Source organism: Anas platyrhynchos, chromosome 1, assembly GCF_047663525.1.
Source record: "Anas platyrhynchos isolate ZD024472 breed Pekin duck chromosome 1, IASCAAS_PekinDuck_T2T, whole genome shotgun sequence".
NCBI classification, from domain to species: Eukaryota; Metazoa; Chordata; class Aves; order Anseriformes; family Anatidae; genus Anas; species Anas platyrhynchos.
The window spans coordinates 14059623-14086922 of record NC_092587.1 but is presented as its reverse complement, the minus strand read 5'-3'; the positions used below and the strand labels follow the sequence as shown (position 1 = coordinate 14086922).

General features: G+C 46.1%; 1 long non-coding RNA gene across 3 annotated transcripts; it reads left to right on the top strand.

The window, feature by feature from the left end:
- Window positions 1–43: 43 nt before the first annotated feature.
- LOC106018873 (uncharacterized) lies at window positions 44–26148 on the top strand. Of its 3 annotated transcripts, XR_005264253.2 has the most exons (3): window positions 44–747; window positions 23313–23453; window positions 24523–26148. It is a non-coding gene; the product is annotated as an uncharacterized lncRNA (long non-coding RNA). The 3 variants fall into 3 exon arrangements; XR_005264251.2 differs by having other exon boundaries at window positions 23313–26148; XR_005264252.2 differs by having other exon boundaries at window positions 44–772; window positions 23313–26148.
- The last annotated feature ends 1152 nt before the right edge of the window (window positions 26149–27300 follow it).

Genomic DNA, 27300 nt, shown 5'->3' with positions numbered 1-27300 from the left:
CTCGGACATGCTTCACCGGAGGGGCGGGGAAGGAAGGAAGGAGGGGGGCGACGAGCGAGGGGAGGGAGCGGGAGGTTTGCACTGGGCCCGTCTGGCAGGCGGCACGGAGGCTTTGGGCTGCGGCTCCCCCGTGCTGGGCACTCGAGGCTGGGATCTCCCCCGAGGCGTGTGAGGCGAGCGGGGCCGCGCTAGCTGAAGGCGTTTGTTTCTCTCCGCCGGGGCCCGGGACGAGCCGTAGCCGGGGCTGTTTTTCCCGTGTAGGGAACGGGGAGAAAGGTAGGGTCTGGCTTTAGCGGGCAGCCCAGGAGGGCTCCAGCCGAGCCCCCGGCTCCCTCCGCCACGTCCCTGCCCGGCCTCAGCCCCTCCAGCGCCGCGGCTGAGCGAGGGAGGGGAGGCGGCGGCTGGGGTTTCATTCGACGCCCACCAGGGGCTGAGCGAGCCTCCTTCAGTGCGCAAACTCGGGGCACCAGATAAAAGCTGGGCTGGCAGCCCTTACCCTGCCTCGATGGAGCCGCCACAAGCGGGTGACTGGAGAAGCAGTTAGCAGCAGCGCCATAGCCTAGCGTCCCCCCACACCTCGCGCAGAGAGAGTTTGGGGCTCCAAAGAGCTGCTGCTGCGGCAGGAGGGAGCCGAGGTGAAGGGATCCGCTGGCTGGTTGGACGCAGAGGAGGCGGCTGTAACGGGGCGTTGAGCCTGAGGGAGGAGGGGGGCGATTAAACGTCTTGTGATCATGGCGGAGTCTATGGGTATTTTTTCCTGTCTAACTCTCCTGTGCGTGTGTCTCTGTTTTTTCTCTCTCTTTTTTTTTTTTTTTTTCTCTCTCTCCTTAGGGCGCTATGGCCGGGGCTGCTCGCTCGGGTTCTGCCTGTTGTTGCGCGAAATGGCGGCCGGCGTCTTGGTGGGTTTGGTTGTCGGTTTTTTTGTGTAGGTTTTTTTTTTTTTTTTTTTTCTTCCCCTCCTATTCCCCTCCCTTCCCCCCCCTCCTGCCTTGGCCGCGTCTCCGCAGCGAACCGCGGCGGCGGCGGGAGTCAGGCGGGGGGGGGGGGGGGGGGGGGCGGGACCTGCGCGGCAGCCAATGGGCGGCCCGCCCGGGCTGCCCCGGCGCGCGCTGATTGGCTGGCGCTGACATCATCCTGCAGCAAGGGGGCAGCCGCAGCTGGGCAGGGTCGGGAGCCGCCGGGGGAGGCTGGGGCGAGGGGGGGAAGAAAACGGGCGCCATGATCCCGGCGGGCGGGGAGCCCTGAAAGAAATGGGGTGAAAAGAGGGGAAAACGGGGAAAAAACGGGCTCGGTGCCTCCATACGGGGCCGCGAGGAGAGGAGCGGCGGGGCGGGGAGCGAGGCGGAGGGGGCTCGGCGGGGCTTTTGTAACTGCGTCAGCCCAAGATGGCGCCGGGCCTCCCTGGCGAGGGCAGGGCGGCGCACGTCCGCCGGAGGTCACGTGACCGCGCCGCATTCCTGTGGGGCTTGGCCGCGGCCCAGCCCGCCTCAGGCGGCGGCGGCTGCCCGCGGAGCCCGCGCCTCCCCTCACGGCCCCTTCCCCGCCTCCCCTCCCTTCCCCTCCCTTTCCCTTCCCCCGCCGCCCTCGTGAGCCGGGGTGTAGCCGAGGAAGCTTCTGGCTTCCCTCCCTGCCCGCCGCGGCCCCGGGGGGAGGCCCCTCCGCGCTGCCCTCAAGGGGAAGTTCCCCGCGGGGCCCCCTCAGGCGCTGCGTGGATCCCCTCTGGGCCCCCCCGGCCTCCCCCGGGGTCAGTTTCTGTCCCTGGGAGCTGCCTCAGTGCTGTCTGGCCGCCTCTCTAGAGCCAGTGTACAAGCTGTGTGGAGTTGTGCTGCTGGGAGCTCGGTGTGGCTCTGCTCGGTGCACGGGGAGGCTGAGGAGAAAGCTGTTTTGCCTCTGGTTCTGTCTGAACAGCGCTCGGATGTGTTAAAATGTCTGAATTTGTGTCTTGGTGGTTCCTCTTGGAGCAGTGTTTTCCTAGGGCGACGTGGCGTCTGTTTGGGAGCTAGGCCGCAGGTGGCCCGCGTCTGTAACGTGGGGATTGAAGCGGGTGCTGAATGGAAATGGAAAGCCACGGGGTGCAAATATGGGGAGGGTGGCCCTCCTCCTGCTTCCCGAGGTTCGTAGGAAAATGAACTTGGCACGCCAGTCTGGGTGGGATTAGGAGCTTGGCAAATATATTCTGGATCTGTGTTTTATTTCAGGATTTGGGGTGGGGGTGAAAAATGTACGTTTTCCAATCATGACACTTTTCCTCTTCTCTTTTTTTTTTTTTAAAGAGTGCAACTCATTTTACTGTTTGGGTGGGGTTTTTGTGCTTTCAGAGAAATTCGCTGCCAGTTCCCACGTCTTGTTCTTGTATAGTACAATGTAAACTTAGCCTCTGCAGCTAACCCAACGAACGAATTAACAGCTAAAGTTGCTGATGCTTCAAATGTGGTCGTTTGTTCCACTTAGAAATGCTTTATAGCGCTTTTCCTGTTCTCAGTATGTTTGCAGATAGGTGCGATTTCTCTCTTCTCTGCAGCAGCGACCTGGTGGGGAATGAAGCTTGAATTCTTGGTGAATGCGTTGTGTGAGAACTGCTGGAATGAAAGTTGTTGGGTATATGACTAATGTAGAAGAATCCTGTATAATAGACGCTGCTTAATGTGTTACATAAGTAACGTGGTGAGGTGGAGCCTAGTTGCATAAGAAGCGACTGGGGACTGGGAGCTACTGTAAGTAGTCGGTATTAGTTGCAGATAGAGCCTGCAGGGCATGTGTGTGCTGAGGGAGGGGCAGGAGGCCCAGGCTGGAAGCATCTAATAGTGCTACATTTTTTCCTTTGGAGGTTATATAAAGGATACCAGGAAAGAAATGGAGACAGTAATTAAGGATGACAGTGTGAAGCTTTTTCAAGTTTGGAGCCTCATCGGAGCTTAACTTCTATGATGTATGCTCTGTTTTCTGAAATAAACTGTTCCGAGTGTCAGATGGGTGGCTGTCAGCTGAGCCTTGAAGCAGCCGGTTTTGTGTAGGCTACTACAAAGAGCAGGATTCTTGAGTCCTAAAGGTTGTGAGGCTATTTAAAAAAAAAAAAAAAAAAAGCCTTACTGGAAATGGTGTTAAGAGCAGGCAGCTGGTTGTTAACCAAATGTCTAAGTGACTGGATTATTGATCCTTTCTGTATAGGCATAGTGTAGCACACGGTAAATACTCCCTTTGTAATGGAAGCTTCCAGAGAAGCTTTCAGTGTGCAGTGAGCCTTCTGATGTAGAGCAGATTTATTTGGGAGCTGAAATGAATATTTTCTTGCATATATATTAAGTGAGAAACATTCATGTACACTGAAGATGTGGAAAAAAAAACACTTCTATGTTATTAGTCCTTGTGTTTAGGCATGTATTCCATGATTATGGAACAGGGAGCAATTCCCTACCTTGCTGTAAGGGAGCAATCTGAATACTTAGTATTTTACAAGCTACTTTAGAATATCAAATCAAAAGCTTCTCTGGGGTAGAAAGCTTTAATCTGTAAAGCAACCTTTTAGGTAGCTCACATTAATAACCAGGTTTTGCTTTGGTAGCTGAGAAATGAACTATTTTTGAAGTTTTGTGTAGCTGATAGCTTGTTGTAGCAGCATTCGAACCGAGGAGTCTTTATGTTCTTATGAAACTACAGAAATGAAGGCAAATAAGATAGTATTTGGGTTTGTTTCAAGGCTGTCCTACTAGCTGTCCTCAGGGAAGCACTATCATTTTGGGAAGCGGTAACTCCAGTGGTGATGCAGCGAAGCTTCAAAATAACGTCCGTGATGCATTCTGAGTTGTTTCTTCTGCTGCAGGAGATGAATAAACACCAACTGCTTGTACTGCTTCTAGACAAAAACTGTAGGGAAGGGGATCTGCCCCAAGGCCAGTCTGTAACGCCTTTAACTGGGAAGATGAGGGGAAGGAAGGGAGCTGGAGGAGAGGGAGATATTTTTTAAATAGTTTGTATTTATGGTAGCCTACCAGAGAGAAACAGTTTCTACTGAACTACAATTCTGTCCTTTTAAGAAGGATATTTCAGTTGGCTGGGTGTTCTCCAGCAGTTAGGCTTGCGGTTCTAACTTGCTGTGGTATCCTGTCTGTGCATGTATGTGGTCTGTGCCTTTGCTAGGACCTGTTATTTAAACAGCACTGTTTACCTTTGTCTTACAAAGAGACTGACAAGAGTTCAAGGGTATGTAGGGGAGAAGGGAGTACGAGGTGTAATAGATCTGAGCGTGCATTAATGCCATAGCTGAAACAGTTGAAGTGGTGCTCATGCTGAAAGATGATCCTGTACCTTTCCCAGCTGTTCATTCTTGCTTCTGCACCAGCCCTTTTTTGAAGGCACGGGTGTCTGTGTGAGAAGTGGAACAGGAGAGCAGATTTGGCACAAGCCTGATTGTAACGGATGGTTTTCTGATGTGAGTGTGCGCTGCACGGCTTCATAATGCTCCTGCTTGGACAGGAGCAGGAAGAAGCAGCTGCAAGGAGAAAAAAAACGGACATGTGCATGTTTAAACTGTTAATAAAATTAGGTGTGTTTTTACAAAAAATGCACTTTTTTTTAAGGAATTTGAGGGGCAGCTCCTATAGGCACTTGGCCAGTGAAGCCAGAATTGTTGTAACCCTTGCTTAAGGAGTTGGGTGGTGGCATGGTCATTTCAGATTCACTGAAATGGTGGACTATAAAAATAACTAGGCCAGAGTTGGGAAGGAGCAGGATTCTGGTTAAGTGCTCACAGATTTTGGACTTAATGAGCTTATCTTGTTTGAGCAGGGTAAAACTTGGAATAGGCTTTATGTGTTCCAGAAGTGACTGATAATCCAATAGCTGGGCTGTTTGAAGAGTTCCTCTTACTGGAAGAGTTGTGAACTAATCTTTAAAAAGCTTGTGATCTCTGTGGGTCACCACGGTCACTAGGCAAATGAATATGTATTACTTGCATGGAGTAGGGCATGTCCAGTGACCTTCAGCTCATCAGAAATGATCGCTTTCAACAGATCTTCCCACCTGGATGTGGAAGGAGTGCTCAGAGCTTGAACAGCAGCAGGGCAGGTACATCCTTTGCACACCACCTAAGGGTTGGTGTTATGATATTATAAGTCGAGACCCTTTCAGAAAGATGAGTGAAGATTTTCCTAGGGAAGGAAGACCAGTTATTGGCTCTTTGTGTCTTTAAAAATAAAAAATAGCCTCTCACTGAGAGGAGCAGGCTGACAGGTTTTACGTGCCCAGCTAATCTCAAGTTTAGTAGGACCTTCCTAAGAAGTGGAGCTGTATTGTCATTGATTGTAACATACCTCTAGCCTTGGAGCCCCGTCAGTAATGGTTCTTTGAAGATGTTGGAGATAATTAACAAACAGATGGTTCCTAGTGTTACGGTGCAAGCAGTGCAAGCAAACCAGTAGTTCTTCAAGGTCTCTGGGAAGAAAATGAGGTAAAGGCTGCTGCTTGCTGAGAGCTGTGCTGTGCTAGAGCGAGGCAGTTACTGAGCTGTGGGTTCTGGTGTTCCAGAACTGCAACTCAAGGTGGTCTTCTCACAGTGAGAGCGTTTGTCTTGTAAGCATAGAAGCCAAACAAGACTTGGCTTCTGTGTTTCTGTGGCTATTAAGCGTTGGACAAAAGGGGTTCCTCATCTCTGCTGAAACTTGTTAGTGTGACTTGTGTGAAGGGAGCATTCTTAAAAAAGGTAGAGAAAAACCAAAACCATAGAAAATCAATCTCCTGCATTCTTATGGTCAAGCATGAGAGCGCTGTTTGGCAGCTTGTTAATGATACACAGACACGCAGCATTTCTTTTTTCAAAAGGGAAATGGAGCTTGAATGCAGCAGTGCTTCACATCTCTTCAAAGGACTAGCTTCAGAAGGCTACTAGTCCTCGTAGGTGTGGCCTACTGAGACTTGAACTGTTCAGAGGAGCAGAAATCTGATGGGGTGGTGTTTTGAGGATGGGTGGCTGGCTGACTGGCTGTAACTGTGGGCTTGCAAACCTCTGTAGGTTGGCAACTCACGAAGCTTTGTGTTAGTGGGGTTCCCAGTGCGTCACAGCTGATGTAAGGGAACTAGTAGGTATGCTTCCCTCTGGCTGGGTGTCACGTATACGGGTCTGAGAGCTGCTTGATGTGGTAGTGCAGTTGCTGTAGGCCAACCAAATACAAGAGCAAAGCTAGCTTGTGTGGCAGCTCTCGGGTGCATCAAAACTGGGAGGCACGAGGACTTGAGCTGAAGCACTGTCTGGAGAGCAAGGGTAGGTTAGCAGAGGAGCTAGATGCAAGCACATCTTCCTTGCCTCCCATGTTTCTGCCCGCCCTTGCCATTTAGGTCACTGCCATGCGGTTCCCCAAACTGAAGTGAAGTGAGAAATGGAGGTGCAGAGCCGTGCTGCTTTTAGGGTAGCCTAAGCAACCCCTTGAAGAGACTGAGAGTGAAACTGGCTGGTCTCTGAGGTTGAGATGGGCTACAGCCTGTCTTGTCTCTTACCAGCATCATTCTCCTTTGCTAAACTGAGCTGCAGCTTCAGTTTGGGCAGCAGTGCTGGCACCGCTGTTGCTTGATGTAGTCTTACTCGAGATGGGATGAGTCGTCCATCCAGAAAAACCACGGGCGTTCTAATTAGGCTTTACGAGAGCGTGTTACTTAAAATAGCATTCTCACAGCTGCCCTGATTTAGGAGACTGCACTTTTCATAAAATGAAACTATTGCTTTTATCAGGGTAGTGCTACGCTTGGATTTCACCTCCAGCGCTTTGCTCTATCATCCCATTATTTGTATGCTGGAGCAAGCTTGTAAGCTTATAAAGGTATGCTGGGCAGTTGTGAGATGCTATTTTTAAACCGCTTCTAAGAAACACTTGTCTCCTATCTCTGCGCAAGCATAGGAGAGGATATACTTCATGTAGGAGCCACGGTGTCTGGGCTCAGCTAACAGCGAGTTCTGAACTTGGAGTGTCGTCTCCTTAGAGATAACAGATTTGAAACTGCGCTGACTTCTGCTGGGGAGGAGAAATGCCCATAAGTAGGAAATCGTGGCAGTGGGCTGATAACTACTTGTATCCCTTGATCTATGGGACGTTGCAGGCTAGCTGAACGTTAAGAGAAAGAAATCTGGTTGACAAAACTGTCTTTGCTCTACGTAAAGAGTGCAAGAAGAGTTAATGGCAGGAATGTTTTTAATGGTACATCTTGTGATGAATCTTAAATATGGCAGGTGTACTTAACCTACTACTGATTTGAAGCAACTCAATTTACTCTAATTGTGCAATTACCACCATGTAACACCTCTAACATTTCCATTGACTTAGGGAAATTGCCTAAAAATGCAACTATGTTTTGTATGCAAGTAGGCTAGCATCTTAGGGTTTTTCTTCTGTATGTCCCTGATCATCTAATTGAGACTAAGCATGAAATATAAGCACTGAATGTGGGAGTTAGTATTATTGCTATTGGAATGAGGGAATCCTAAAATTGAAGGACCTTTTCAGGGAAAGTATAGTATCTAGTTTGGGGCAAAAATAGACTATTAAGGCACCATTTAGACTTGGTTTTCTTTGTCTTTTAAAATTGGCAGGCAGGAGTATTTCAAATGAGGCTAACTACTGTGAACAGAAAGAAAAATCGTGCTGCTGGAAGATGGATTATACGGAGCAAATTCAATGTACCGAATTCTACACGTCTTAGAGCTCTTTCATCAAGTGACTATGGTTACTAGTGCAGATCTAATTGCTGAGAGCGAGTGGTTGTCACAAAGTGAAATTATTAGGACTGTATCCTGAAAGCTGAAGTTAAGCCTGCGCTGTTTCTGAGAGTTCGCAGTACAGGGTTTTACTATTTTGTTCTTTTTTTTTTTCTTTCTGAAACAGCCAAGCTGTTCCTTCAGTTTTCCCCCAGATTATGTGCTACAAATATTACTGGTCTTGGAAGTGCAGCTGTTAGCTAAATTGGTTTGGTTTGTTTTCTGTTTCAGTGGTATAACTCCTGAATACTGTTCCCATTAGAGTAAATTGGAGGATCTAGCTGTTCTCCTTGGTATTGGGTATCCAAATTTTGCCTTGTAGGCCATCTGTGCTCATCTGGAAGAAAACTTACTGGACCTGTTGTTAACATCATCTACAGCTAGCAGAGCAAGGTAGTCTGTTTGAGGGCACTTCTGTGCTTTATCTCCTGCTTAAGTCAGCTTACCTAAGGATGTTCTTCAGTTTCAATAATGTAATGATACTGCAGCGCTGTTCTAGAACAGTTCCCTTTAAAAAAAAAAAAAAGAACAACTAAACTCAGTTTGGTAACCTGCTGAGAATATCCATGCCCCACTCAGGTCTGGCTCTGTTCACTTTACTGGCTCTGCCTTACCTAGTCTGGTTAGACCTAGGGCCTGTGTCTCAAAAGTCTCATGTGACTCATCCTCACCTCCTTTTAATGCATCTTGCAAATAGCAGAGCGCCAGTAAGCAGAGATTGAGCTGTCTACAAATGCTCCTTCTGTCTGGAAGTGACTTGTTGGAAGGTGCTTATGCCTGTCTGTAGATGTTGCATGAAGCGTGGATTTTTCCAATAGCCTGGGTATTTGTCAGGAAGTTTCTTGCTCCGGGTGCCTCTCCTTTTTTGCTTGAATAGCATTGAGCAACAATTATATACTGATTGCTCTCATTACAAGTAAACTCTACATCCTGTTTAGAATAGGATGTACATATTAACAAGTGTAAAACATCTGTTGCATCTTCCTAGAAATAGCATCTTGCAGACTTAGATATTTCAGCTTCACAGCTGTTCAGAAGCCATTCCATATTTAAAATGCAAGGCTTTTACGGGGTGTTTGAAGTAACGGTTTAAAATAGGTAGTTAGAGCATGATGCAAAATTGAATTTTGTTTTGGAATTGTTAGTCTTCACCCTTCTGGATTGTCAGTCCTTCCAGTGGCATTCCTCACCTTATTAATGACTATCAAAGAGGGGAAAAAAAAAAGGACCAGAGGTTCAAACTGTAGGTCTAGTAGATCTTCTTGCACTAAGACTCCTGGCTGAATCTGAATTTTGAATGTGCCCAGTTGGTCTGGGAGTGAAGGAGGCTTTCTAACCGCTCAGAAACACTTCTACTGTAGCTCTCAGGCTGAAATCTTGTTCTGCTTGTCATATGATAAATAAAGAGATGCCTCATTGAACTCTCAGTTGTTCTTCCCTTACATCAGTCTAACACGTGAGCATTGGGTTTTTTAATAACTTTTTCTGACACTTCCATTAAGCAAGAGCGTGTTGGTCTTGTGATAGATACCCTTCTGAAGTGCCTTGGTGTAGGAAGTGTTCCCTGCTCAAAGGGGACTCCCGGCCCTCTTGAATGGTGCAGGAGAAAAGGATGAAATACATGGTCTTGTAAGCAAGCTTTGCAAATGCTGAGATCCATTTAGTCTGGGTAAAATAACTGTTCTGTGGTACATGACAGGTGAAACAGTCACAGCCTCCTACGTGTTGATACCTGTGAATACCTGTGCTTACAAATCATTTCAAACTACCAAAGGGAGGATGTTGAAGGCCTCTAGAGCTAAATGCAGCTCTGCAGTGGAAGGGATAAAAGGGTGGAGGGGCTGAAACATAGCATATTCCTCCTGGTAGCTGTGGGGAAGTTACTGGAAGAGTATTCTTGTCAACATTTATGGGTTTAAGATGTTCACCTTAAAAAAAAAAAAAAAAAAGGGATGGGACAAAACACTGAGTCCCTCGTTATTAGGGGTCCTGCAGCAAAAGGTGAGAATGAAACCTGAGTGAAATCCGTCTGTATTGGCTACAAAAAGAGCAGGCCAAACCTGTAGTTCCTGAGCAGCACACAGCTTTTAAGTAGCTCCAGGCTATGTCTAGAGTAGGTTGTGGAATTGATCAAAACAGGCACTGTATGCAAGTGCAGAATTCTGAAAGACCAGTTTAGAGTGGGATCTGCATATGAAAAACATTCCTGTTTCAAACACTTGTGCTGCATCGTACATCACATGACTGCTGGCTGTTGTGTAACAGGAAAGCCTTTATTTTTTTTTCCGTTCATCTTGGGGAGCTTGTGGAGGGAAGCACAGATTGGACTTGTATTTAGCTATAACTTCCTTCCTTTTGGGAACCCATCTGAACTTAGGGATTTCAGGCACTTAATCTGCCACGTGGAATGCTTTGGTTTCCTGCCCACATGTGAAGTCAGAGTGAGTTTTGGAGCCTCCAGGGGGTAGAGGGTAACTGGGAGCCATCTTCCCATGGGATGAGAAGATCATTCCTCGGTTGTCTCCTTGCACAGCTTCCTGGGTGGGTACAGTGAGGTGTGCTTTGGTCTACCACGGTTGGCTAGTCCATAGCACAAAATACCTATTCAAGGGTTTTTATTCTCAAATTTAAGGGCTATTAATTTAAAAACTTCAGATAATTTTGCTGTGACCTGAATGACAACCTAAGCTGTTGCTAAACATCAAAGGAAAGTGATTGGGCCGGAGGCTAAGTTCATCAAAGAATTGCAGTTCTATGCCTGAATACTCAGCCTGCCTGCTAGACTTCTCCAAAATCAGCTTGCAGGTTTTCCGTGCTACAAATGAAGATTGTGAAGCACATAAGCCATAGAAACTAGCTGAGCAGAGAGAGGAAGGTTGGCCAAGAGTGAATGCAGAAGAGGGAGGTGCTTATTCTTAATTAGATGTGGCTTTTACTTTTAGTCATGTTTTGAAACTAGACGTTTGTGCCCAGCTCTGCTTTCTGAAGTGTCAGCTGTTCTAACCACCAGGTCGGTGGCCTTGTTACACGCAGGTGGGATGGAACCATGAAACCTGTAAGTGTGCCTCCAAAATACTGCACATGCTCTGTATCAATCACTTGTTCTTTACTAGTCCCTGTTTGTGGGGATTGAGCTTATGTTTATGGATGGAAGCAGAAAGAACACGACTTCGCACACTTCTCATTTCATGTTGTCATGGAAAATCTGCTCGGTGGCAGCTGGCTGCGTGTGCTATTTTTGTCTTTCTACTCACACGGTTTGTATTAGTGTTTTCTCCAGAACACGCTACCCGGCTTAAATACAAAGGTGCTCATTTTCTTTCTCTCTTAATGTGAAAGACTCTACTAGACCTCCTCGTTTTTTCACTTCAGTGCCAGAGGTGCTTGAAGGGGGGAAGCTGGTTCTTGAGCTCTGAAGCCAGAGTCCTGTAGCTTGTTGTTGCTGAACTGACTTCTGAGATACGGACAGAAAAACAACTAGTAAGAGGCTCATCTCTGCCCTCTTAAAGTAAACGCTCCTGTGACAACCTCCTGATCTGTTTGGGTAATGATAAAAAGATACTTGGCAAAAAGCAAGAGTTCTGTGACTGTTTGCCCAGAATATAAATATTTCATGCTGCTTTGAATGCTTGTGTGGCTTAAATATTGCAGCAATAGCGGCTCACTTCTGTTTAGCTTTGGGGAGCAGGAGGAGTGCTAGTTTCCTGCATTCCCCTTCCCCAAAACCTTGGCTACATGAAGGGGGAGAGGTGGAGCAACCCAGAGCTGGTTTATCAGTTCCAACTGAAGGCTGGCCATGCGAGCCCTGACCTTTGTTGTGCCAGGGGCAGGGCAGCACTGAGTTACATTGCAGCCCTTTCTCAGCGGTCTTCCTTCAGAAACAAAGGCATCGAGCCTCTCAAAATGAGAGTGCAGCTCATTTGTTAGTTGTACATGGGTGATCCCCAAACGTGGCTGTTGCAGCTCCCAGCTAGATCTGCTCCTCTGGCTGCTGTCACTGGAACTGTGATGCGATTGCCCAGGCATGACCAACATGAGAAATCAGTGAAACTGGATGCTGCAGCACCACTTAGTATAACGCTTAGGTAATTGCCACTGTCTGCACATCAGCTGCTGCTACTTATCCACAGCTACAAATTACTCCTGCTTGGAAGTTTAGGTATATAGCCTATTCCTGTGCTTTACAGCATAGATGGCTCAAACTAGGCAGGCCCTGCTGCCAAGTTATGTCCAGCTGCTTCCATTTAAAAGAAAAAAAGCTGAATTGCCAACTTGAGCCATAGAAGGATAAGGAGATCCATAGTAGTCTCTTGGATTTTCTTCAAGAGGTGGATAAAAAAAAATGCATATGGCCCTGGTTGTAGATAAATAATAATAATTTTCTTGTTTGTGGCAGTGGCACACAGGTGTCAAAATTTGGGTGAAGTGTTTGGGGTGTTGTGTGGGTATCATTAGCAGGAAGTGTGCTTGTACCTTTCATATAAATCTTTGTTCCTGTCAAGTCAGTCTGCAGCAATCCACTTAAAGTATGGAGCTTCTTGGCACTGCAGAGCATGTGCAGAACAGGCCTGCAATCACTTGGGCAAGGAGCAGATAATTACTAGCTTTGGCATGCAGAAGTGTCCTCGTGTGGAGCAAAGATAGAAGCACCAGGCTTGTCCCAGCATGTTCCTCCAGCAGCTACGCAGAAAGTCCCTGGTGTGTATAAACGCTCTTTGATTCTGGTGGTATGTGTATTTTCCACTATGTATTTTCCACTTACGTCGCAGTGCTGGTCATGCTCTGTTTGGGGGTGTTGATTTTCAGGTTGGTCTGAGTTGTTGTTTCATTTAAATTTTAGGGTTTTTAAAAACTGACCGGATCGCAGCTGCTGGCTGTGATTCTTCCTGCTGAAGTAAATTAATGCTGGTATTAGCTGCTTTAGCAAACTAGCTGTGTACAAAAGGATCCAGTTTAAGAAAATCTAAGGGACTCCAGAAGAAGTGCCTGGTTACAGAAAGACTTACAACCTCTTGCATCATGACTTAGGCGCAGACAGTAAAACCTTAATCCTCCGTCTGAATCACGCTAATGCCACGTTAAAGAGACACGGCACCGTGGTGGCTTGACTGGGGAGAGAGCTGAGCAGTTCCACTTGTCCTCGGATACATTTTTAAATTTCAGATGAGTATGGATGATTTTGCTGCTGGTTACCCAGTATGTGTACAGGCTGCTTGTGCATTTAGTCTGCTTTGCAGCTCCTGCCAGGATGTCGCTTTCATTTCTCTAGGATAATTTGGTATGAATGGAGTAATAACCTAACAACTGTGGGAACACTTAGCAAGTGTGACACTGGTGGTAACTACCCCTATCCAAAGATGAAAAGGAAACGTTAAGCAGTGCACAAGCTAAGGCAATAAACCACATAAAAGGCAGGGGCTTAAGTCAACATATGTTCCTTTAAGCTGTAGGGTCTGCTACCCTACCCGAGTCCACTGTGGGTATTGAAAGGTCTGAATGTCCGCAGGGCTGGTAGCACCACCTATTGTTCTCGGTCTGTTTTCTTAGCTTCCCTAAATCCTAATGATAAAGTTCTAGGCCCTGGTTTGTTTGTGAAGGCCATAAAATCAGGAGTGGGGGAATTGTGCTCCTATTCTTGTTGTGCTTTAGAATAAACGGCTCTTCTTGCTCATGAGAACTAAACAACATCTTGTCCAAGCTGTGATCCTTCGTGGGAAAAGTGTATCTAAGTAGTGGGTGGGGTTTAAGAAGCTTTTGTTTCAAAATGAGCCTTTCACAACTCCTGATGCTGGTCAGATTATGCATACCTCAGTCACATCTGTGATTTAGCTGTGTGTAATGAACCTCTTCACACATCTCTTGCAGGCTGAGAGCAGCATTAGCTGGGTCTACCAGAGGCTTAGGTGAATTCTTCATATAATGGTCACTCAGGTCTGCTGTAAGCAGAGCAGATGAACACATGCTGCTGTTGATCACTTCTAATTACGCTAATACATGGCAGAAAACAAGCCACTTGATTCAAAGCGTATTTTGATGAAGGATTGATGATAAACAGGAAGCTAAGTGGTAGGTTGGCATAGCCATAACAAATATGGGCGAAGGACTTCATTTAGGGGAGGAGTTGGCGCGATGAAGGTTCTGAACAGAGCAGTATCTTGAGCCAAACCAGAAGCAGGAGAAGCTACGATGGCAAAAAGTTTCCTTTAGCAGCAGTGAACAAAAAGGGGGTCTTTTGTGGGCACCTGCTCAAAATTAATGTTTTTATCTTAATGGCAGCAGTCATCAGCAAGTCCATGCGGAGCTTTGCTGGGCCTGGAAGTGTGGGGTGGACAATACCAGCCCGAGGATGGTTGATGGGGTTGTTGGCCTGGCCTTGGGGCTGGAGATGTTGCTGAGATGAGTTTGCTCCCTGGAGGAAAGGACTACTTAGCAGGACAACAAAATAAAGAGTGATGGCAGGACCAGGCTGATGGCGACTGAGGTTTGTCTCAGTGCTGGGACGTTGCCAGCTCTTTTAATGAGCCCTCCCGAGGAAATGGGGTGTCAGGGCCTGCTGTGGATGTGGGAGGCAAAACTGGCTCAAGGTGTTACCTCTGGCTGCTCTTCCCCACTGCTGGGGTTATTGTTCTGACATCAAAGCAGGGCGCTCCATCACCTCACTGATGGGTTGTGAGAATAGGCTGTGAACTAGGGACTGATTTCTTCAGTAGGTAGATCAGTCTCCCACCCCTTTTTTTTTTTTTTTTTTTTTTTTTTTCTCCCTTGGGGGGAGGAGAGGCAGTGCAGATCTGCTGCCTCCCTTCAAAACAGAAGGGAGCTGCTGGGTGATGCGGGGCACAATCCACCCTTCCAAGCTCCTGTTGCTGCAGAAACACTTCTTCCTCTTCTTGCATCTATTCCAACAAAATTTATCGGTGCCTGATGTCAAAGCTTAAGGTAACTAGAAATTAATCACTAATCATTAATGAAAAATGTGGCTTTAGGAATTTTGTAGCATAGGAAAACCATGGCAGAGAGAGGGGACAAAATACCCTCAAAGGCATATTGGTCAATGTTTAACTAGGAGATGCTCTTAGCTGTAGTTTCATTAGCTTGTCACAATTTAACAAAGCTGTTTCTGCAGCGAACGAAGCAGGGGTTTGGGTTTTGGTTATAACATGACAAGGAATAAATGAGGCAACAGCGTGGCCTGTAATTACCAGCCTCATGAAAACGAGGGGTCCAGTTGCCCCAGCAGCCTGTTCTGATGCTTTTTGTCTTCCTCCAGTTTGATACCATGGTGTCACAAAACACAACAGACAAGTTGATTTTCTGCAAGTGTTTCTTCTTTGCATCAAACGTTTTTCTCACTTTCATTTCACGGCTTAAAACAATGCAATTAAAACAATGAGCTTAATGACAGAGCAAGCCTTCATCCCCCACTCCTTTCCATGGTAACTCCAGTACCTCATGAGTTACTAGTAGTGCTGGCAGGGAGACTGATGTTTACAACTGTCTGACGTTTTCTGAATACATTCTTCAGTCTTCTCTCGCAAATTGAAACCAGATGGGAGCTGTAGGGAGCAGAATGGAATCTAATTGTTCTGTGGCTTGTGATGTTAACAAAACTCTTCGGGTATTTTCATTGTTATTTGGCAAGAAAATGGCTTGTAATTCCTCTGGTCCGATCACTGTAATATGCAGTCTTCTTCCAGCGTGTCAGGGTAACTACTGTAAGCCTTCACTGAGATGTTTTGCTTTACTTCTACCAGAGTGATAGACTACAGCGTGAGCATATTATGCTGGTTAGTTGTTGTTGTTGGTTTTTTATTTATTTATTTATTTAAAAAAAAATAAAAGAATCAAAAACTAACTAAGCAAGCCAGAAAAGTTCTCTGCTCATCTGGCAGTGCTGATTCTGAGGCGAAATGCAGTTGTTTTGCAGCATGTCTTTCTCTTTCCCTCTCTCTTCCACTACCCTAGCCAAAAGTACATAAAGTAGTAAGGGGGCATACAGTGGAGTTAGATGAGGGGAGATGGGACTGCTTCAGTTTTGGCTGGCTGAGCTCAAGTTCTTTAATGCAGACAGGAAAAGCACTCTCATGTAGTTAATGCCGTGCTGCTTGCACTGGTTGGTGTGCTCTTGGATGAAAAGAAGCAACCTGTTGAATCACAGAAATGGGGTTTCCTGTTAGGGCTTGGAATTTCCTTGCAGCTTTCCCCTCTGCAGCTACAGGAGCTGGTTTTGTGTAGTACATGTACCCAGGCAAGAACTTGCTGGAGATGAAGACAGAAGCCAAACGGTTCTGCATAGACTGCAATGGTTTCTGACTCAAATTGTGTGATAACTGCCAAAATATGGTGGGGTGTGGCAGGAACTGCTGCATCTAATCCTGCTGAATCTCTGTCCCTTCATAATTTGCCTAAAAGAATACAACATGCTAATCCTAGTTAACATGAAGCTTGGGAGAAGATGTCTTGCTGTCTTCTACCCATTTGGAACCTGCTAGCATGCAAGAATAAGTTTCTATATACTGGAGATCTGTTGGTTTTCTTCCAGTTGCTCAATCTTAAGTCACATTACTCCTGATTTCCTACAGAAAGAGAAGCTGCTTGCAGAAGAAAAAGTTATAGCTTCGTAAAAATTACTCTGAAAACAGTGAGCAGGAAACAATGATAAAGACTCACATTACTAGCTTGTTTTGCTTGGAGTTGACAATATATAGGAGCATGTTAAAATAGTCTGTATGTATTTAGTATTATGCAATACGTAGTTGTTTTTACACTTGTTTTAGTCTTATAATAGAAGCATTCCTAACAGTTTGGTATAGCAGTCTTTTAGTGTCAAATATAAGGTCTGTGCTTTTACCATAAATGTGAACGTTAAGAGGAATTTATATAAAACCTGTCTTCTAAAGTAGTTGTTCTTCATAAACCAGGTTTTACCACTTCAAGAGGTGGACAGACAGGAAAGGGGGTGGTCATGTTTTCAGACAAGTGACACTTAGACATTTAGAATAGACATTTGAAATGAAAAAAACGTAGCTGATGCTTGTTCTTTTTTCATGGTGATCACTCCAATTAAATCTCGGGCTTCTGTAATGCCATGGCTTGCTCGCTAGTGCTTAGGAAATACCAGCCTGCTGCTTTCTGGGAAGCATATTCCTCTGAGGCTTAGTTCAAGGCCCAGTCTAAAGACTCTTAATGCCTTTATTGTGCTGCCTCTGCCATACAACACAGGCATTTGTGATGGAAGTATTTATGTGGTCAAGTGCAAGTTCTTCCTTTTTTTTTTTTTTTTTTTTTTCCAAGCAGCATATTACCTAAATGGGAATACTTCTGCAGCTTTCTGAGTGTGGAATAATGTGAAACAATGCATTTGCTCCTGTATGCCTTTTTTGTTCCTTCTAATCTGCTGTCTCTTCTTACCCCAGTATCTTACAGTCAGCATCCAGAAGAGTGAAACCCACTCAGGTTATCCTAAATCTTTCCCAGGGTGTTGGATGAAAATGCTGCTAGTCCCTTGAGTTTTCATTTCTGTCCTAGGTGATCCTAGGACACGAGCTAGCATGTAAAGCTGTCCCAGTGATGCAACTCCTCTCTCCAGTTTCAATAAGTGGAAGTGATGCTTCCACCCCTAAATAAAGCTCTTGCTGGGATAAAAGGGCTATATATATATTTTTAATTAGATCCAAGTAAGATTCATAAACCTCATTGGAGAAATTCAGATTCTTTTCCAAGTATTTTTCAACTGAAAACTTGCCTTAATGGTGAATAACAGCCATGTAAACTAACGTTAGACTGGGTGACTGTTTGTTAAAGGAAAAGCATGTTCTCAGTGTGGTTTTTGGACTTCCAGACTGATTACACAAGCTTGAAGGCCCACCCTACATCCTGTGTAGAAAACCAGCTCACAGAAATGCCCATTGTTCTTCAGGATTGTGAGTGCCTGTATTTTCTGCCTGCCCTCTTCTTCAAAGCACTGTATGGAAAATAGCAATGCGAAGGAGCCCCAGCAGCTTAACAAGTGCTTGGCCCTGCCAGGTACTGAGCACTCTGCTCCTGCTCAAGTGGGAGGGCGAGCTGCCACGCTGGGCTCCCCGCTGAGAGAACAAAGGTGGTGTGTTGGTGAAAGCAGCTGGGAATGTCGGAATTAGTTGTGTGATTTAATTGATAATTGACAGACTTGGAGCCTGAAAGTTGTAGCTCCCTGGGTATTTGCTGTCTTCGGGGAGGGGGAGGTCGAAAGGAATGCGGGTTGCTGCCAGCTTCATGAATTGTCCTTGGTGTTGCTTCATCCTTGCCTGGTCGTTCATGTAAAAAGAGAATGGGGCATCCGGATTTCATACCCAACCAGAGAGCGGGTACTTCGTCTTCTGGATCTCTGCTCTCACTGCTGAGATCTGTGCCATCCTGCCTACACGTTAACTCGACCTGTCCCCAGAGAAGGGACCTATCAAGTCAAAAATAGCAGAGTTTTCTCACTACCTTTTTGTTTTCCTCCTTCACCTACGTTATCTTGGACAATATTTTTTTTTTAAGATGAGGTGCTATTTGTGATGTTAAATTTTCAAACAGGAGAATGTTTTAAAGTGAACTCTAAAAATATTTTAGTTTTCTCTTTTCTAAAAAACAAACAAGCTCTTATATAGCTTGGTAGAATTCAGTACCCGTTTAAGACCAAAATATTAGCTAAGATAATGCTGTGATGTTGAGCACAGGGCTGCCATGAGAGTGTTCAAGGCTGGGCTGAGCTTTTCAGCAGCCCTCTGAAAGGAGCTGCCTCGCTTCAGTTGCTGCCAGTCTCCTGACTGCTCAGCGCTCCCAAAATGTGTGGCCCATAAAATGGGATTATAGGGAAGGCATTCAAGTAAACACAAGTTCCCTCAGGATGAGATTTGCTTTTTCGTGTGGAGCTGCTGCGTGTTCCAGCTGGGGATGGAGGGATGGACAGACAGACAGCTTCTCTGGGTGACCCCAGCCCCAAGACCCCACACAGCTGGGGGCAGTGGGGAGGGGACTGTGCTTGCTGAGGGTGCAGAGCATGCCCCCATCCCTGTGTTTTGGGGAACGGGCTCCTCCTGGGCCGGCTGGACCACTGGAGCCCCCTTTTTTGGGAGGGCACACCCATTGCAAGAGAGGGGAGCTCACCCTTTCTGCATCTCTTCAGTGCTTGCACGTGGCAATAAACGACTGGTCCCGTGATGCGGGTGTAGCTGCCAAGAATCCGCAGCGAGCCCCATCCATCAGTAACCGCACAGCGTTGCTTCTGTAGCCCGGCGTGGTCCTGAAGGGAATTCAAGGAGAAGTGGCTGTCTTTTTACCTTGACTGTTGTCTTACCTTCGTGCTTCTACAAAGAGCACCGTTATATGGGCTGGTAATAACGTGTTTCTATGGCTGTGCAGTCCTGGGCAGCCTGTTCTGTTGAAACTACACGACTTTGGATGAGTTCAGCCTGTAGTTTGAACGCTTTGGGGTTCTTCGTTGAGTCAAAATATTACATCAGCCTCAGCAACAAGTTTCCTGTCCTGCTCCCTCGTGGTCTGCATCCGGTCCTGGCCTTGGTAATTCAGCCTGCGGTTGCTGCTCAGTGGGATTACACAGTACGGTGTCTCAGGGCACAAAGCCTTCGGGCTCAGCTCCTTGCACAGTATCTCTTCATATTTTTTAAGCACTGATCTCAGGTGCATTTCACCCTTCCCATCCAGTGGATGTTGGTCACTACAGTAATGGCTCTGATTGTAGCCATCCCCTTACAGCCCTTGTGAGACTTCAGAAGCTGACGGCCTTGCCTCAGCTTCTAGAGGTACTTTGTCCCCCAGCATGGAGGCTTTCCAGGGGAAGCTACAATCTTAAATACTTTCCTTAAAACAATAGGAGTTCATAGGTTCATGAGTATGTGTTCCAGACCGGCCGGCATCCTGTTGCTGATGTGCTGCTGCTGGTAGTGGAGGGAGGAGTGTGAGAGCAGGGTCGGCACCGGGCACAACACAGACCCATGCCTGAGGTGCATGCATCATTACACATTTTTTCCATTCTTTCTTTAGAGTTTAACAGTTTCTCTAAAGAGAAACTGTTAACTTCTTGCTGTTGGGCTTAGTGTGAAGCTTTGAACAAATTCAGCAGTGAGGATTTTCAGTTTTCTTCAGAAACCTAGGCCAGAAACTCTCCTTTCTTGTTTCCACACCTGTTAGAAAGAAGCCGAGAGAACAGCCCTGGGAGCAGAGAACCCAACCCAGTTTCTGCAGCACTCAGCAGCAGTGAAGTTGTTCACTTGCCTGCACCCTGTAGTAATCAACGTGAAGAATTACTTGCTGTGGGTTGTAAGTCAATGGTACCTACCCCATTCTTCCAGCAAGAGAAATGCAATTTATTTTCAAAACACAATGGGAAATACATTTACAAAACCAAGGTGGGTGAATTTAGGGCCTGTAGCTCATTCCCCAGCTGACTGCAGAGCTGGCAGGAGTGACTGCACTCAGGTGTAATGCCACTGTCACAGATATACACAGCTTTTGTGTCTGGAGGGTCCCGTTATCAGCCCTGGCATAAAGGGAGGCATAAACGAGAGAGGCTGCCTTAGTTCAGCAGTCCCAAATAACTACTGGCTGTTCTAAGACTTTAATTCTGTTTATGGTTGGAAGTTTTTTGGAAGGCCTGAGGCTTGTGAGTGTGTTTTGTACAGAACTCTGCTTAGAGGCTGAGAGCAGAATTACTCTCTGCCTGTATTTTCTGTATCAAACAGCCATATATTCATCTTACTTCAAATAGGAGGGTTAAAAATAGAGAGGATCGTTAGATCAGATTTTCCAAAGTTTAAGGAGATTAATTATATTCAATATCTCCAGGTTTATAGGATCTGCTGAATTATGAGGGGAAGTAATGACATGATTGCTGTATTTTCCAAACATTAGGTAGAATATATAGATACAGCAGCGGGGAACCAAAAATGTCTCGTGAATAACAGCAGCACCTGCTTGTATTTCATTTTGCAATTTCTGTGTGGGGTCACTTATGTTGCAGAAAATGGCATCTTCTGAACATGCTTCGGAGAGGAATGAGGTGCTGGTAAGGCTGAAATGTTTGATATTGTGCTGTACGGTGGGCTCGCTGCCTGAACCAAAGGCAGGTAGGGGACACAGACGTGACTTTGTGCTCTAAGCTCTGTATAGAAAGATCTGTATAGACGTTTCTAGGACAAAGAGAAGTCTTACCAATAAAGTGTGGTTCAGATGACCCTGTTTGTATGTTTACACTGATAAGAGGTGGCACAGGTGGCTTTTGCGTGACTGTGAAGAAGTCCAGACTTGGTTTAGGCAGCTGCATTTAGGCAAACAAGCCATCCTGGTGGAGACTGAACATCTCACTGTGTGTTTCTGGAGAACAGAGAAGGGAATCTGCATAGTAAAAAGCCAAATGCAAGCATGTATAGGTAAAATACATCATTGGCAGTGGACTAGTAGATTAACTTGGTGTGCAAATCCCAGTCAGCTGATGAAGATCATCAGATTGATGTTAAAGCAGTGAGCTCAGTTTGTAGCAGGTAAGACATTGTCTTGGGGAAAAAAAAATAAGTTTCCTTGTGAAGTCGAAAGGCCCTGAACACCGCCTATCTGGGGACTGTTAGGAGTGACACCAGAGATTACTAAACCTGGAAGAAGTTAAATGAACCAAACCCTTTTCATTTTCAATGTAGCGTGGTCGTTAGCGCCCTTGGCGGTGTTTCTGCTTCGTGCAGTTTTGGTGGGTTTTACGCTTGGTTGCGCTTCCTGCCCTGTGCATTAGCATAATGATGGCACCGGTGGGGAGCATGGCTCTGTGCTCCTCCTGAACCCACTGGGAAGGCTTCACTGCTCTCCGGTAAGGCTTCGGTTCTGCCCTGTTGGAAATCCAAAGGGAGGGACCCCTCTTTGTGAGCGGCCTTTGGAGCAGAGCAGGCAGCAGCAGGAGGATCTCAGGGCATCTTCACCTCGTGTCGGTGAGCACCTGGAGCCTGTGGCGCTGTGGGAGAGGCAGGAATAGACAGAGGGCACTTACCCCTGAAGCAAAGTGGGAGCAGAGCCTGAGCTGTGCCCCTGCTCCTCGGGCTGGGCACCGCCGATCCCAGGAGGGAAGCACCGCGGAGGTCGCACTCCTCCGAGCACCGGGAGAGCTCCAGGCCCCAAACGGGTGTGCAGGGCTTGTTCCTCCGGGAGCTGCTCCCAGCCTCGCTGCCTCCTCGGGACACGCAGGAGTGGTTTGGCTTCTCCGTGGGGAGATGGCTGTGGGAGAGGGAGGAGCGTGCTGCCGGGAGGCAGCGGGCAGGCCCTGGCACATCTGGGGAGGGTCCGCTTGGGTCTGCAGCTCTTCTGCCTCCGAAGAACACCACCCAGCCTGGGCTGTGCTGTGGAAGTAGCAATTAGAGAGCTCTGAGTGATAGAAATCTGTATTAAAACGAGCTCGGGAAAAAAACTTCGGGAAGACTTCATCCTGTTGAAGCTGTCTGGAAGGGGCTCCTCCGGCATGAGTCATCTGCAGCTGGAGAGGACCCTGGGCAGAGCCTTCCTCCCCTCTGCTGAATGGGGCTGTCACCGTGCCCAGGGCCAGGGGAGGGAGAAAAATGCCCTGATTCATTTCCTAACCAGATACGCATGGGAGGGCTCCCCGCAGGGCTGCTGCGGGGGGGGGTTGTGGCTTTGTTTTTCCAGTGGCTCAGCTCCACAGCAGCAGCGCTGGGCAGCTTCAAACTCCCACCCAGAGGCCTGGGCTGCCCCCCAGCCCGGCCCCAGCCAGCACCCAAGGGTGCTGATAGGCCTGGTGCTGCAGAGGAAGTGGCTTCTGGTACAAGCAGCCAGCAAGCTGCGAGAGTCTGGCTGGGTGCCTGCCAGATTCGAGTTGACACAAATGTTTAAAGTCTTTGGCTTTTGTCTTACTCTTGTTCTAAAGATTTCTCTGCTTTCCTACCATTAAAATATCACCTATGCCAGTGTTTTTTTAACAAACAAATACATGCTTTATTTATTTTTTTTTTTTTGGAAAAAAAAAGTCTATAGATCATAAAAATATTCTCAAATGCCCTCGATACTGTAGTAAAACCCAGGCTAGACCGTCTGCAGCCCAAGGTGTTGCTCGGGGCCTTTTTGTGCTCTCCCATCCCTGCAATACGACATCCTAGAGACGGTGTGGGAAAGACTCGGGCTATTTGAGGTATCCGGCGCCCCCTTGTGCTCTTTCTTCTCGTGTGTTGCGATGCCAGGAGCTGCCGAGGGCCCCAGGCACACGCAGGGACAGGGAACTTCAGCCTCATCTTGCTTGGAGATTGGACTGCCCCCCGGCACAAGTCTGCAGAGTTAACCCCAACCACGCAGTGTGCATGTTCAAAATACAGCCACAAAACTGCTTTATATATTCCCAAAGACAGAAATAACTCTCTACATTCATTTAAAGGTAGCAGCATTTGCTAGGTATAAAGTTCCTCCGCTGACTGTAATTTTAAGTGGGGTTTCAAACTTCCCTGGCTCTTAAGAGTATGATGCAAGTTTAGATTTTTTCCAGCCTACTCCGTACTACGTGATTACGTGTTTTTAATTATTCACTTTTTGCTCTGTACAGAATGTGCTGCTGCTCCCCAGAAGTCACGCTTGAGGATTAGATTGATTTAGTCCCTTAAAAATAATTTTTCAAGTTGCCCACTGCAAATGCCTGAAAGGACTTCATTTCTGCAAATGAGGTGCAAATTCCAGAGTAAAAGAGGTAATTATCTTACAGAGCTAACTAAATAGCTACCACTCCTCTGAAAACGTGGCCTTTACTGGTATGCTCTCTTAAAAAAGCACATGTACTGTCTTTTCTGTGGATCCATTGCTAGCAGTAGAAGCTTGAAGTTGTTCTGAGGACACAAATACATTATTTTCCTGGCCTGATGCAAAGTCCCAAACTTAGTGACACCTTTGATGCCAAAGCAATTGACTGCAGCGTGTGCAGTGAGCTCTTCCCGTTGCTGGCTCCTCAGGGATTAAAGATGTTGCTTATTTCAGGTTTATTGACCCACCGTGGTTTTCGTCTGGGCTGGCTGCTGTTCGGTGGTGACATTTCCAGCTAAATAGCAGTGTCTATCAGTGTACCTCTCCTGAGGATTACAATTGTTTCGTACAGCAGTAACAGGAATATAAAGCAAGAGTGGCTATGCCAGGCTTGGCCAGGCTCCATCTACCTCAGTGTCTCCAGCAGACACTGTAAGTGCCTTGATAAAAGCCTAAGAACAGGTCAAATATAAAAGCTTCCTTCTTTACTCTTAGCCTCCAACTGTTTTCACATCCCACGCTGATTCAAGGTTTTGTGTATTTAGCAAATCTTGAATAGATTTAATTTACAAATTGTCGGGTCTTCCGCTGAACTAATATTCCACTTCAGTGTTCACAGCATCCTTTAGTGAAGAGTTCAGGAAATCACCTGTTCCAAGGTGAAAAGCCACCTTTTTTCCTTTGTGTTGAACCTCATACTACCTTACTGGGCATTAGTTCATTCTTATTTTGGAAGGAAAGTGAACAGTTGCCATCCAAGATGCTCTGGATTTTGCAGGCCTCTGTAACATCCTTTCAGTTTTCTCTTTTTCAGCCTGAAGAGTCCTGTCTTATTTGATGAACATGTGACGTTAGAGTTGTTTTTCTGCCTGTACATGATTTTACACTTACCTGTATTGTACCTATTTGCTATTCTCTTGTCAACTAACGCTTGTTCAGTCTATCACCTGTCATTCTCACCACCCTGAATAACTTGTATCATCAGTAAACTGCCATGTTCTTGTCCTCCCCTTTTCCAGGTACACGGAGCTCCATCACAAATCTCTGAGGTTCTGCACTGATAAACTTTGTCTACTCTGAGCCTTGTGTTCTGTTTCTGGTCTCTTACCCCTGCAAGGACTTTCCCTCTGGAGCTATAGTAGCTCGGTTTCTTTAAAAGCCTTGTTGAGAATCATGATTGAAAGCTTTCTGGAACCTCAAATACATTTACCAACCCAACCATCCTCATCCATGGCACTGCTGAGCCCTTCAAAGAAGCCTGAAAAGTGCTTCCAAAGTGTCCCCAGGTTTCTGCTTAATAATTCTATTCTTTGTTATCGTGCATACTGCTTGCTTACAGGTGAAATCATCAGAGATGAAGAAATGGCATTTTTGAATAATTAGACCTCTTGCAAAGTCCTGAGTGAAGCTCTTCAAAAGGCAGCACAACTTTCCTGGTGTGGTTTGCATAGCTGAAGTAGCTAATGGGGATGAATTCAGAGAGAAATCTCCTTGGCAAAATCAGCTCTTCCCAAACACAGGATGTTGTCGTTAATCGTTTGAGCAAAATGTGTGGTCGTTGTTGTTCTTCCATTAAACCTACCTACTTGAAAATATCAACAAAAGGCTCCTTGTGGCTGCACAGCTTAACTTCAGTGTTTGCAAACCTGACAGTGCCAGGTCTGATGCAGCTGCTGGATAAAGATAATTTGCAGATTTATTCCTAAATTGTCCGGTGAAAGAAAATAAAATTGGAGGAGGGGAAGAAATTCTCAAACAAATCCAGCACGTTGGAAGTGTGGTAGCGCTTCCAGTTACCAAGCATCTGAACCACTGCTCGGTGAATAATGCAGTGACAGTTCCAGAAGGCTGGCAGATACTCTGATAAAACACAGAAATGCACATATTAACGTTGGCCTGTTAGCTCTGTGGATGCACTGCATTACATTTATTGCTGGTTTTACTGTGCCTGTGTGTGTGTAGGCTCTTCCCTGTGGTGCCCAATAGTAAGCATGACATAATAAAAATAAACATATCTTGCATTTATAGAAAGGAGGAAGGGGACAGCTAAGAGTGTGTGCATGGATACTCCCCGCAGAGCTGCTGGTTTGTGCTAACTAGCTGGTACATCAGTCCTTACTCTGCATTGCAGTGGTTAACTCTTGCCTTTTTAAAAAATGTATTGTTTAAATCCATATAAAATACTTCCCTAGACACGTCTAGGGGCCGACTCCGAGCTCTGCCTATTGCCACATTGTGCTGTTGCGTGCAAGATTATCTCTCCAGATAAGCATGAATAGGGTTCAAATGAATCTATCAATAATCAGTGGAAAGGATGTCATAACGCCAAGTCTGATACTGTAAAAAATACACAAGTCCTTGAAAACATGTGTTTGGAAAGGAACCGCTTTATTCTTAACATAGCTGCAGGTCTGGCAGCAACAGCTTGTGAAGAGGTGTGGGAATTAGCTGAGTTGACTCCCTGCTGGCAAGGAGCGCTAGGAGGCTGCCTGCTTCCAACACGAGCCTGACTTCTCCTTTTTAAATCCCTTTGTGTAAAGGAAGGTAAATTGTTTTTCTTTGCTAGTGAAACATTGCAAGGCAATGCTGCGTTCGAGAAGAAAAAGATAACCACTTGCTGGAAATAAAATTTCTTTAAAATCAAATGGATTATGGTGTCATTTGTGATTTCTTGTAGTTTATCTTAATCTCCTAGGTTCATCATGATAAATACAGCTGAGAGTGAAAGCCACATAAACTGGGAGATCGAGGAAGGAAGAGATGCTGAAGATAAAACGCACATTTTTAATTACTCACTTCTCTGATTTGGATCTGTTTATAATTAAACTGTTTTCAGCGGAGTTTGTAGCATTTGCTGCAATGCAGTGTGTGTGGTACAGTGCTGAGCCTAAGCAAGAGGCAGTCGGAACTGCTCACCTCATTTTCCATGAACGCCACACTCCCTGTGATTGTTAACGGGGTACTGGGCACAAACTGAAACGCGGGAAGGTCTGCTCAAAACTAAGCAAACCTTTTTCCTCTGCGAGAGGCCATTGGAGCAGATTTCCTAGAGAGGCTGTGGGATCTCTGTCCTTGGAGGTACTAAAAGCCAACTACACCGAGCTGTGAGCAGCCTGCTCTGAGCAGGGAGGTTGGACTAGATGCTCTCCAGACGTCCTGTCCAGCTCCAGTGATTGTGTCAAGTTTTCATCTTGATTCTGTTTTGAAGTTTAGTATAATCACAACAGAAATACCTTGATACAGAAAGAAAATTCTGCCCATTGCTAACATACTTAGGAGCTTCACACATCCTTGCAGCTCTCCTTTTGGCAAATAGCTGGTCTAGGAATGAGTTTGCCTCCTTTCATGTACACATGCACACGTGTATGTTAGTTGATGTTATCAAATATCTTGTAGCTAAGGAGAAATGTACAAAAAATAAAGTTGGGCTCAAGTGTCTCGTTTTGCACTTTTTAAAATGCTTTGTATAATGAAAAATTACAATACAGTGTGAGGAAACGATGCATGAAAACAAATAATGCAACCAACGTAATCACTTTGCCACAGAATAAATTTTCCCCAAATTCTATTTTCTTAGAGCATCACTTAAATGGTGCTTATAAAACTATCTATAATGGTGCCCTCTGGTGACTCCGGAATTTTTTACACTTGAGTGAAATCAAAAACAAGGCAGAATTTGGCCTGGTAATCTGAAAGCATCCTAGGCAGTTGTATTCACTGAAGATTCATGAATAAATTAAAGCTACCTGAGTTCAACCAGGCAATATATGCAAGGGACAGACATACAGTAGTCCTGG